Below are 13,455 nucleotides of genomic sequence, written 5' to 3' on the forward strand. Positions count from 1 at the left end.
TTTGATTGTGAGTTCATAATGAAACCCCATTTGTTGTTAATAGAAGGTTAACACCAAGATTCGGGTTTATAAGTGATGAAGGTGGGTTTTGGTTTAGTAAACTAATTAACCAAGTTTAATGCTTACAAATGAGTTTAATCACTAGAATTTAGTGATTATTGAAGTGATGGAAGCCTTTTGTGCTCATTTAATTGACTAATTTTGAATAGAGTCAAATTAGGGTTTGTTGGGATAATGGACCAATTATCGATTATGTGAGGGTTGTAAACTTAAAATGAGTTAAGTTAAAGTACAAAATTAAGTTAATTGGTGTTTTAGAAATATAATCACTAGTTGTTAGTAATTTTGGGCGTTTTTGAGACTTATGTCAAAATGGGTTGACTTTGATTGGGTCGATTTTGGTAATGACGTTTTTGAATGAAAGTAATCGTGGATAGTGATTTTGGGTTAAATGGTGTCAAGTATAATTTTGGTTAAATTGTACTTGTTTGAATGGGTCGGAATTACCACCCGTAGTGGTAATTGTTGAAGTCCATTTTAGGTGACTAAATGGGCGGGTCGTTGTGTTAGATAGAAACACTCGGTTAAGGGTGTTGGAGTTGAATTCTCTCGTAGAGAATGTATGTAGATTGTTTGTGTATCTATATGCGTATTATAGGTAAAAGGTTTGATCGATTGCGTTTGGAGGCGATTTACATATAAGACTTGTGCGGGCATTTCGAGGTGAGTGGAATAATTATGCATGTACGTATATAATGTATTTATTTGTGTAGCGTGAGATGTGAAGTGTCGACGTGTTAAGACACCATATTTCACGTGACGAGTGAAGTGTCGACGTGTTAAGACACTACTCGGGGGTGAAGTGTCGACGTGTTAAGACACCACTCCGGGAAGTATGATGAGTGAAGTGTCGACGTGTTAAGATACCACTCGGGGGTGAAGTGTCGACGTGTTAAGACACCACTTCGGGAAGTATGACGAGTGAAGTGTCGACGTGTTAAGACACCACTCGGGAGTGAAGTATCGAAGCGTTAAGATGCCACTCCAAGAACTATTACGGGTGAAGTGTCGACGTGTTAAGACACCATTCCGGGAAGTATGACGAGTGAAGTGTTGACGTGTTAAGACACCACTCGGGAGTGAAGTATCGACGTGTTAAGATGTCACTCCAAGAACTATTATGGGTGAAGTGTCGACGTGTTAAGATGCCACCCGGGGTGAAGTATCGAGGTGTTAAGATGCCACCCGTGAGGTTAGTTTACGACGTGTTAAGTGCACTAACGGTTGTTACGAACACCGATGGTCTTTTACGAGTACATTCCTTTGTACGATTGGTTAACCATATGGTTTGTGTATGTGTTGTAGTGTAGCATATTATATTTTGGCGTATATGCTATTGTTTATGCTAGTTGCGGTATTGGAGGTTATTAGCTTTATACTTGGAGTTAGTATGCTAATTATGTTGCTAGCATGTATGCGGTATGTGAGTAAGTGATTGCAAGTAGGTATATTATATATTTATATGTATAATTATTGCATTCGCTAAGCTTTATGCTTACCCATCTCGTTGTTTAACTTTTTACAGGTATTGTGATTGTGAAGCTAGCTAGTTGTTCGACTAGATGCGTAGGAGCCCTTGGGCTCGATGGGGTAGCTATTGGAATTTGTATGTGGATTGGGGATTTGGTAGATCCTTGGGATTATGCTCTTGGTATCAGGTTGGGCTATTGTGTCTTAACCGTGGTGTTGAGTAGATGTTTCGAGGTCGCATCGTTTGGTTGTGTTGAGTCAAACTTTGTATGTGAAATGCATTCTCGTAAGGATGTATGGTGTCATTTGTAAACCAAGAGTCGAGATAAAACATTTAACGTGTTATTATGATAAATTGTATACGGATAACTATTATGAAATGGGTTGTGTACTTGGATGTTATTGGGACCTAACTTATAAAAACAAAATGTACTCCATTTTTGGTAAACAGATTTGGGATCGTTACAAGTGGTATCAGAGTATAGTTTTAGGGAATTAGGTGACCTTGGGATAGGTGTCTAGTATTAGACTTATTAGCGATTGTGCATTATTTGTGGGACTTGTAGGAATACGGGTCAGACTGAGATTTGTAAGTGCCTAATGTAAGTAGGTGAACCTGGACATTGTTTTAGTGATAGTCACATAGGTTGTAGGTTGACTTGTTGTTGCGGTGTACTTGTGTTCATTTATTATTATATTGTATACAGGTGTGTATGTATATATATATATATATATATATATATATATATATATATATATACGGGTACCTATTTGTGCAGTGTCCTAGGGACGAATCTATTGGAGAGATTCGAATGTTTGACGGTTTTGAGTGATCGAGTTCACGGTAAGGACTTTGGTCATTTGGGTACTAGGAGTTATCGCGTGTTATTGTGTGTGTATGTTGCATCAGTCCGGGTAAAGTACTTTGCGTGGCCATGTGAAAATGGTAAGGTACGCAGTTGTAATAGTGACTGATCACCATTATTACAACCGTGTATCTTGACACCAAGCATGACATGATGAGTACCGAGCAGAGGAAACGTGGCATGGTTGGGGTAGAATCGGGACGAGTTAGGAATCTTTTATTGGTTCCTAGGATATAGTGGTCTCGAGTGATGTGCTTGTTGTCACATCGGGTTCTTTGTGAGTCGGGAAGTGTTACGGTGGTTTCGAGTAGCTAAGGTGAGTGAGCAAACTCACGAGTTTGGTGCGTGCTTAGTCGCCCTAAGTAGTTGGTGCACTGTTGAGATTGTTATTAGGTTTAGTTACCCATCGTAACTAGGATGACCGATTTACGTGTGCGTCGAGGACTTGAATTCCGTGATGGGATGCAACAAGTCTAATGATGATGGTTTTGAGTTATACTCGGTATCGCTTTGGAATTGGCAAATCGAGGAGTCTTCGGGTCGTTAAACTCATGGGAGTGGGACCCGTATGATGGTGATTGCGTTAGTGTGTTAGCGTGTTGTGGATGATAGGGTAACATTCCTAACGGAATACCCCTTGTTGTAGTGGTTGTGTCGATATGTGGAAGGGTGTAAGACTTGGTATTTCTAAGCACCTTTTAGTGTTAGACGGAAGGGTTCATTAGACTATATCGTTTGGCATTGTTCATATTGCGAGTAGCGTGTGATTGCTAGTAACTTTTGATGAGACAATAACCCGTAAGGTTTGTCGAGTAGGTATGACTTCGGGTCATTATTGTCGAGAGATGGGTGACATTTGGGTGTATGGAACCCAAAGATCGAGTTTCTAAATTTTGGTATGTTGTGGTAGGAGTCTGCATGACACTACGTCAGGTGCCCCTCTATACCTGCAAAGTATGATGTTCAACTCCGGTGATGGTGTGATCACTTTGTGCTTAGGGTGACCGTGAGGTGCCCTTGGAAGCAACGGAGATTTCAATTGTGATCGACGGGTGATAGTAATTTGACGGTTGCGAAAGTCGAGGTTTAAGAGCATTGCAGAGATACTTCTTATGAAGTGAGGGATGAGAGAATCTTGTTGCTCTTAACCAATAGATGAGCAAGGATGACCGATGGCCCGGTGATGGACTTAATGGTCGATTAGGTCGAAGGTTATGATGAAGCGTTGATATTGCGATCGATGCAATTATTGTATTGGATTGGTCACTCTTCTACATGAGAGTGGGCAATTGTTGATAAAGGTTCGTTGAGGGGAAGGTCGGGTGAACTCGACTGAGATCCACGACTGATTAAGCGGAGTGGCATATGCCTAGGCTTAGAGGCGTATGTGGGACTTTTGGTGGAGTTAGCCTTGCGAACGATGAAGGGCTGTTAATTATGAATTGTGGTATGAAGGTGCGATGTCGTTGTGTGTACGACATCACAAGTGACTGTGTATGACGGCTCTGAGAGCCTAAAGTGAATTTGCGGTGATTTGGTGTTTATAACCAACGGTGAGAATGGTCTTGTGTGACGTGGAATTTCGATTCCGAAGGATGTTATCATCTTGGCAGGTGAAAATGTGGAGATGAATCCTAAGTGGGGGAGTTTTTACTGCCGCCCGAGGAATCTCCGGTGGTGTTAGGTCAAGTGAAGCGTAAGTCTTCTTGTGTAAGGTGGTCGTGCAACACCAAGTGCGGTATGAAACCAAGTGTGAAATTTGAGATCATCGGACGTGAGAGGATGTAACTGTCATTGCGGGTGCCCTAGTGATATAAACTTGGGTTGGTGTGAGACTTGGATAGTACTGTTGAGTGGGTACGAGTTCGATATTGTGACGAATACTGTATTTCTCCTGCTGGGAAACGTGATCGTGGAAATTGTCGGTGGATTATTCCACTTTATGGATGATTGTGAGGCGGGGAGTGCCGGTTCTGATTGTCTCACTTAGAGACATGCGGTTGTTGTTTGTTTGCGAGAGGGTATTCCCTAGTGATGCGACCCGTTGGTTGCATTGAAATGTCGAGGCTATCCTTAACGGGCGGCCTAGGTATAGAGGTTCACCCGGCGTTGATGAATATGTTGTGGGTCGCGTGATGAATTGCAGATTGTTGTGACGAAAATTCGCTGTTGAAAGGATTCTAGTGCACGAATAGTTTCTATGCTAGTACTAGGAAGCCGTAATTGTAAAGATGTGTTGGAGGATCTAGAGGAGAAACCCTGTGTCGAGTGCCGATGTATTGTCTAGAGCGTGGTGTATTATTGCTGTCCTGGAATAATTAGAGACTTATGATGGTGTACAGATCGATTGATGGGAAATTTATGTTCTCAATATGATTATTTGGCGATACCGAAATTTCTTCGTTGAAGGAATAACCCGATTGTGGTGACTGTAGGAAGTGCTCGTCGGAGGAGTGCGTCAATTGCCCCGTTGGCATCGACTTGTGAAATTGAGAATCACAGGTTTTATGAGTTGGCGAACAAATGTTGTGCATAAGTGGATGTACGACCATTGAGTGGTACGTTTATGGACCGTTGAAGTACGGATTTTGACGCGGCATAAGTCCTTCTCGATTTGGATTAATGCATGACCTGGTTCACGGCATAGTGGACTTCGTAGACCGCGTTGGGTGATTTAGTTGTGAATGTAGCTTGTTGCGAGTTGTAGCCGGGAGAATTTGAAGGAATATAATGGTGTTTTCCGTATTTTTCCTAAGTGGGCATTTGGATGTTGAGTGTACGAGATACCGTTTGTTGCGGTAATGCACGCTAATGGTTATTAGCATGTGGTGAGACTTTCGGGTTAATGGAAATCATTGTGGACATCGAGTTTGGATGGGTGTCAGAGGACTATAGAGTGTGGGTCCAGTCGGTTAAGTGACGAGAATCACGACGACGTGATCGAAATAAGTGGGGGAGAGTTGTAAGACCCGTATACGAGTACGAGGTTATAATATATATATATGTACGTACGTGTATTCAAGTGAACGTCGTATAACGTGTATGTATATATGTTGCATGCATGTATATAGTGTACACGAGTTATGTGATGAAGTGTTATAAGTGCATGCTTAGGATCGTACGTTGCGAGTATGAAGCGTGCGAAGCGTGTACGAGTGGAAGGGTTGTGGTGCATGAAAAATGGTCAAAATATGCCTACGATCGCGGCACGGGACTCGATGATCGCGGCATGGAGAATCAAAGGATTCAAGATCAGAAGGCTCGACAAACAGATCCCAGACCGAAGCAAAACTCGCGACGCGGAGGGGTTCGGTCGCGGCGCGACCCCTCTGGGTGTTTGGTCCGAAATTTCGTAAATGAAGGGTTTTTCAAGGGTGTTTTGGTCATTTCACGTATGGGGTAGATTTAAGCCCCAATTCTGGTCCACTCATTCATTTATTTCATTTGTTTTCTTTTTCTTTCTCTCTTTTCTCTCAAATCCTAAAACCTTCCTAGATTCAAAGTGTAAATCGGGTGTGAAGGTTCGTGATTCGATCTTTAGAGCAAGAACAAACGTCGTTCTCCTCGTTCTTAGTTACGATTTGATACGAGTGGTAGGTCTCCTATCCGAATTTCATTCTTGTGATTCATGTTCATATTTAGGGGTTTTTGATTGTGAGTTCATAATGAAACCCCATTTGTTGTTAATGGAAGGTTAACACCAAGATTCGGGTTTATAAGTGATGAAGGCGGGTTTTAGTTTGGTAAAATAATTAACCAAGTTTAATGCTTACAAATGAGTTTAATCACTAGAATTTAGTGATTATTGAAGTGATGGAAGCCTTTTGTGCTCATTTAATTGACTAATTTCGAATAGAGTCAAATTAGGGTTTGTTGGGGATAATGGACCGATTATCGATTGTGTGAGGGTTATAAACTTAAAATGAGTTAAGTTAAAGTACAAAATTAAGTTAATTGGTGTTTTGAAAATATAATCACTAGTCGTTAGTGATTTTGGGCGTTTTTGAGACTTATGTCAAAATGGGTTGACTTTGATTGGGTCGATTTTGGTAATGACGTTTTTAAATGAAAGTAATCGTGGATAGCGATTTTGGGTTAAATGGTGTCAAGTATAATTTTGGTTAAATTGTACTTGTTTGAATGGGTCGGAATTACCACCCGTAGTGGTAATTGGTGAAGTCCATTTTAGGTGACTAAATGGGCGGGTCGCTGTGTTAGATAGAAACACTCGGTTAAGGGTGTTGGAGTCGAATTCTCTCGTAGAGAATGTATGTTGATTGTTTGTGTATCTATATGCGTATTATAGGTAAAAGGTTTGCTCGGTTGCGTTTGGAGGCAATTTACATACAAGACTTGTGCGGGCATTTCGAGGTGAGTGAAATAATTATGCGTGTACGTATATAATGTATTTATTTGTGTAGCGTGAGATGTGAAGTGTCGACGTGTTAAGACACCACATTTCACGTGACGAGTGATGTGTCAATGTGTTAAGACACCACTCGGGGGTGAAGTGTCGACGTGTTAAGACACCACTCCGGGAAGTATGATGAGTGAAGTGTCGACGTGTTAAGACACCACTCGGGGGTGAAGTTTCGACGTGTTAAGACACCACTCCGGGAAGTATGACGAGTGAAGTGTTGACGTGTTAAGACACCACTCAGGAGTGAAGTATCGACGTGTTAAGATGCCACTCCAAGAACTATTACAGGTGAAGTGTCGACGTGTTAAGACACCACTCCGGGAAGTATGACGAGTGAAGTGTCGACATGTTAAGACACCACTCGGGAGTGAAGTATCGACGTGTTAAGATGCCACTCCAAGAACTATTATGGGTGAAGTGTTGACGTGTTAAGACGCCACCCGGGGTGAAGTATCGACGTGTTAAGATGCCACCTGTGAGGTTAGTTTACGATGTGTTAAGTGCACTAACGGTTGTTACGAACATCGATGGTCTTTTACGAGTACCATTCCTTTGTACGATTGGTTAACCATATGGTTTGTGTATGTGTTGTAGTGTAGCATATTATATTTTGGCGTATATGCTATTGTTTATGCTAGTTGCGGTATTGGAGGTTATTAGCTTTATACTTGGAGTTAGTATGCTAATTATGTTGCTAGCATGTATGCGGTATGTGAGTAAGTGATTGCAAGTAGGTATATTATATATTTATATGTATAATTATTGCATTCACTAAGCTTTATACTTACACATCTCATTGTTTAACTTTTTACAGGTATTGTGATTGTGAAGCTAGCTAGTTGTTCTACTAGATGCGTAGGAGCCCTTGGGCTCGATGGGGTAGCTATTGGATTTTGTACGTGGATTGGGGATTTGGTAGATCCTCGGGATTATGCTCTTGGTATCGGGTTGGGCTATTGTGTCTTAACCATGGTGTTGAGTAGATGTTTCGAGGTCGCATCGTTTGGTTGTGTCGGGTCAAACTTTGTATGTGAAATGCATTCTCATAAGGATGTATGGTGTCATTTGTAAACCAAGAGTCGAGATAAAACGTTTTAACGTGTTATTATTATAAATTGTATACGGATAACTATTATGAAATGGGTTGTGTACTTGGATGTTATTGGGACCTAACTTATAAAAAAAATGTACTCCGTTTTTGGTAAACGGATTTGGGGTCGTTACACAGGGTCTCATACGATGTCTACAAGTCGGGAATCAGAAGGGGTACATTCATGGTTTGCCAAATCAGTTTCTGACCGTGCACTGATCTCGTATTGTCTATAACCGGAGTTAGGAACATGAAAATCAAGCTAGATCAGTGGCCATGGTTCAAGGACAAGTCAAGCTAACACATATCCAAAGATAAGAAAATTTGGTTTAGCCAATTTATACAGTTTATTTAATAAATTTGGATGTCATGTTTTCAGCTCAATTCAAAATTTACCAAAACTATGGCCCTAGTGTGCACAATGGATAAGGTTTCAGAGGTTGAAACAAAATAAACATATGTCACATATCATGTAAAGATTCATATTACAGAAGCATTCATGTGAATTCCCAAAACACAATCCATAGAGTACAAATCAGGGAGCAAATGGCAGATCCGATCTTAGTTTAGCTAGTCACATTCACATGCAATTATCCAAAGATATAGATACAATTAGACCATGATATCTACATGAAAAGTGAATTACTTTTTGTGTAAATTTCAGATGTGCAAAGATTTAAACCCAGAAATTAACACATTTTAGCATACAAGTCCGTTTTCATGCAAGTGCTGGAAAAATCCACTTTTTCATTTGTTTAGGCATATCACAAGTTTTACTCAAGCAAATGACATGATATCCTAGTGTAACCTGAGTGTTTTTGAATTATCTATCCAGTGGTGATAAATTAACAAGCCAATTCGTGACCCATCAATACCAGATTGCTGATCAAGCAACAAAAACACAACGATAATTCAAATGGACATAACTTAATCATACGGAAACGAAATCAAGTGAATCCAAAGCCTAAAATCAATAGTTTTTCATGAGGATTCTAAATATCACATAATATCATGCAATTGAAAAATTCAAATTTCTGTCATCATAAAAAACAAATTCGGTTCTTAACCCTAACGTATCAAACGGTCATATTAACGACACCAATCAACAATAACGCGTATAGACTCGAGCAATTGACAACATAAACTATGAAACATCAATAAAATCAGATTTTAAAAGTTAGGGTTCATGTGGTTATACCTTTGATCGTGAAATTAATTATACCAACGCGTAGAGCACGAAGGGAATTACAAACTTCGTGTAGAACATTTAATCTAAAAGTGAAAAATTAAAGGTGATGTTGTGAGGTGGTTAGTCGTCGATCATGGCAGAGGGAGAGGGATTAGGCGACTGAATTTTGAGTTAGGGATAATGAGTAGTGATTAGGTTTACTAGTATATTTAACCTAGGGCCAAAAATTAAGACTAGCAACAAAACAAGCCCAAATTAGAAAATAAAGGGGTGTGGGGGATGGGTCACAGCCGAATGGACCATGGGTGGTATTCCCGGCTCTCGTTTTGCAAAAGCGTGTACTCATGGCTCGTTTCAAGTGCCGTTTAGACGTACCGAAGGCCCGGAACGCTAAACCGATCATTAAACGCAACCAAACATTTAATTTATTAAAAACCCAATAAATTAAATATTTTTAAAAAGTTAATAATTATTAAAATAAACCCGAGCGTTTCGTTGCTCAAAAAGTAGTTATCCAAACCGTATAGTTTTTATCGTATTTCTTTATCCGAAATATATTTTTGAATTAATATTAACCCATATTAATTATCGTAACCCTCCAAAGATCAAGTACGTATTTAATGCACATAAATACATAAAAGTCAAGTAATCACCGTTAAATTAACTAACAGAAAGTTAACGAAAGTGACGGAAAAAGCAGGGTTGTTACAATTTATATTTAGTTTTTGTTCATTCATATTCATTTAATTTCAGTTCATCCATTCATATTCATATCCAGTGGATTAAACGAGTTAATGGATATTCATTGAATATTCAAAAAATGTTATAATATTTCTTAATATGTGATAAAAAAATGAACACGTAATATAACAAAATATATATAGAATGTGACACCCTACGAAAAGAACCATTGATATGCCCGAATCAGACGGTTTATTCATGCAGTGTCGTTAGGTCGCAAAACGTCAATTCGGGATATCAACAGAAGAAGTTGATTGTTTAATTTATACATGCTGGGCCTAAATCTATTATTCCTTCCTATGGGTTAGCAAGGGAAATATGACCTAGGTTCGTTCCTTGAGCGGTCGAATTTGAAACGGAGCTTATTCAGATAATTTAGTAATTAAGATTGGGTTTGTACACAATTTAGTATCCAAGACTAGTGGCCAGGTACACCTTGTGTGGAGAGGCAGGATCCTTTTGGTCCCAATAAATTGGCGACTGTTCGAAAAATCCAACAACCAAGTCCAACCGGTTTATTCTAGACACCACTTTATTCGGAACCAAATTGTGTAAAGGTAATAGTTGGGTTGATTTGATTTATAATTGTATTTAAAATATTAAAGCAATATAATTAAAATAAGCTAGCTAGCATGCAACAGCTAAGGATAGAGAAGACGTGGTTCACCATAATTTAAGATAACGTAGTGTCGGGATGATTATGAGACACTCATTGGATAGATATACCTCAGTGTGAACATTAGATTCCCTACTAAGCGATTTTTCGATTAGCATGTCACGAGGAACTAGGCTTTGAAGATTCTGATCGGATGGGCTATGCTCAACTCCAGACGCTTTATCCGGTTTAAGAATATAAGCGGCCCATCTTGGATGCAGTGCATACCTTGAGTGCAAGAATAAATTAGCATAGCCATATATATAATATCCAACCTTTCTTAACACCTTAGTGTATCACCCAAGTGAGTGGTTGTGTTTCGAATCCCTTTCTGTCAATGATTTGATAAAATCTAAAGGTTTGTAGACAAATTAGAACCTCTGTTAGTTCTCAGTCATCCTTAAAGATTTATAAGCTTAGTTTGTATTGTAGTGCGTTAAATTCCCATTTATGACTTAAACCAGCCCTTACTTAAATCTACCCAATAAATCCCTTAGTTATCTACCATGTACTAGACTTATAGTGGTTCCATAGCTTCTAACCTTGACCATGCCCAAGTGGTTCTATAGTACATCGACATGAGTCTTATACTCTTGACCAATGTCTTGATCTAGTCCTATGGTAATTCCCCACGTACTTTATAGTATTTCTGATGGGTACATACCTTGACCAATGTATAAACACAGATAATTAATTACCTTATAATTGTCGACTTTATAAAAGATTTTAATCACGTTTATTGGTGGAAGGACGATAATAACGAGGTTTAATATCATAGACAGAAAGCGAGTACGAAACGATAATCATCCCTAACTACCATTACTAAATCATGGTAAATAATCAAGTAATTACTCACACATCATGGCAACAAGCATTTCTAATATTAATAAATCACAAACATCGAACAAGAATATTATAATAAATTAATAAAAGAAAGGATAGATGTTACCGAATAATGTCGGCAGAGTAACACTTGTATTTCTTCATAATATCCATAGCGTTACAATGTTTAATAGCTTCTACTACTAACTACATACTATTCTTCTATTGATCACTAGATAGCGACAATAGAAAGATAATTATTTTCCTAATCTCTGTACTTTTCTCTCTCTAGAATCTAGAGAGAGAAAGTAGAGAGAGATTTAATCTCCTATAAATCACTAGAGAGCGACTATAGAGAGATATTTGAGAGAGAAGTGAAGAATTGGTGTGTTGAAATGGTGGGATGAAGCCTCCATTTATAGAAAATGCTTGGTGGCAAAATTGTAATTAAATTGCTGAAATACCCCTGGCAGGCCGTTTGGCAAGGGGTTTGGCAAGCCGTTTGCCAAGGCCGTTTTTGATGCCCATTTACCAAGGCAAGCCGTTTTTGGTGCTCGTTTGCTGGCAGGCCGTTTTTCATTATGGCAAGCCGTTTGGCAAGGGGTTTGCTGGATCTTTCACCATTTTCGCTCTAGAATCTTCGTTTTAGCTTCGTTTTAGCTCCGTTTTTGACGATTCTTGTGCCCACGCATTCGTAATTGAATATCCTACAACATGAGATTAAGTAATTAAATTTTTATAAAAATTATAAAATAAGTTATTTAAACGCGAGATAATTGTCTTAGCCGGTTTTGCTCGTTTTTTCTCGTTTCTCATCCGTTCTTAGTGATTCTTGAAACATAGCCTTCGTAATGACTAAATCTACCAAATTAACCAACAAAATGATTATTTTGGCGATAAAGTTTGGAACTTTATGATTTTAGGGCTTAATATTGGGGGTAAAAACGTGACTTTTTGGCCGATATCAAATATCCCACACTTAGACTTTGTTTGTCCTCAAACAAACCTTTCATTTATTTTGAGTTCAAGGGTGCTTATGAGGTTTTCGTTCTATTATTCAAGTGGCTTGTTATTTATTATAAGAGCAAAATCAGAGAGCAAAATCAGACAAACCGTCTTCTAAAAGGGGTAGAAACTATCTCTGCAAGCATGAGGGGAGGTTACGTGACTTTGGCTTCCTTACACGGGTCACTCAAATCACTCAAGTGTTTTGGGGTTCCCTATCAATCTATGAAAAGAATTTGCTCATAGCCAGTCATGTTGCAAGTATTGTCATAGGCTTGACCAAGAATCAAATCTTCACCGATTAGATAAGGACGGCACTGATTTTCTCTCTAATCATTCTTTCAAGAGGAAGAGCGGGTTTAAAGGTTGATTTGTGAAGAAAAGTAAAGGTTTTGATATGGCGAAAAGGGTGATTTCGAATCATTTAAATTTAGAGAGAGATTCGACAGATTTTGGTTTCAATGAGGATATTCTTTTTCTAGGAAAGATGGTACTCTATTTTTGTTGAAGAGTTCCTTTAGAGGGTGCTAATTTTCAGCGAAGACTTTGCTTCTTTTCTGCAATCCTCCTGGGTCATAATCTTCATTTTCTTGGGGGATTTATGCTTTTATTTGAAGACTTTTCTCTTCTTTATTTTTGAGACTTTGCTCAACTATTTTTCTCTTTTTTTTTTCTTTTTTTTTTCATATCTCATCTTCATAACTTTGTCCATTTCTTCTTGTGCCCAGAGAGAAAGGTATTTCACCAGAAATAGGTCTTTTATGACCTATCAAAAACAATCTGGAATTTCGGAATTTTTCGACAAGTGATTGAAGCAAACTTGGTCAATCTATCTCTTTGAATTTCTAGATTTTGGAAATGAGAAAGGAAAGAGGGTGGAAAGGGTAACGTATTTGATAGTGAATTTAGGGGTGAGTATTTTCTGATTCATCAACTCTTTGGCGTGAGTTGGTCGGTTTAAATGCGTGGAGTGGAAATGGAAACAGATGGTTTTTGTCTTCTCTATTCAGAATGATTTCAGAAGGAGTATCACACCTACACCACATATGACGCTTACTAACCATTAGCCTCAAAATGTATGTCAAGGTCAAGTTCTAACTCTAAATGCTAACATCGGCACTCTCAACGGAAATGATA

This window comes from Rutidosis leptorrhynchoides, chromosome 10, assembly GCF_046630445.1.
Source record: "Rutidosis leptorrhynchoides isolate AG116_Rl617_1_P2 chromosome 10, CSIRO_AGI_Rlap_v1, whole genome shotgun sequence".
Classification (NCBI taxonomy): domain Eukaryota; kingdom Viridiplantae; phylum Streptophyta; class Magnoliopsida; order Asterales; family Asteraceae; genus Rutidosis; species Rutidosis leptorrhynchoides.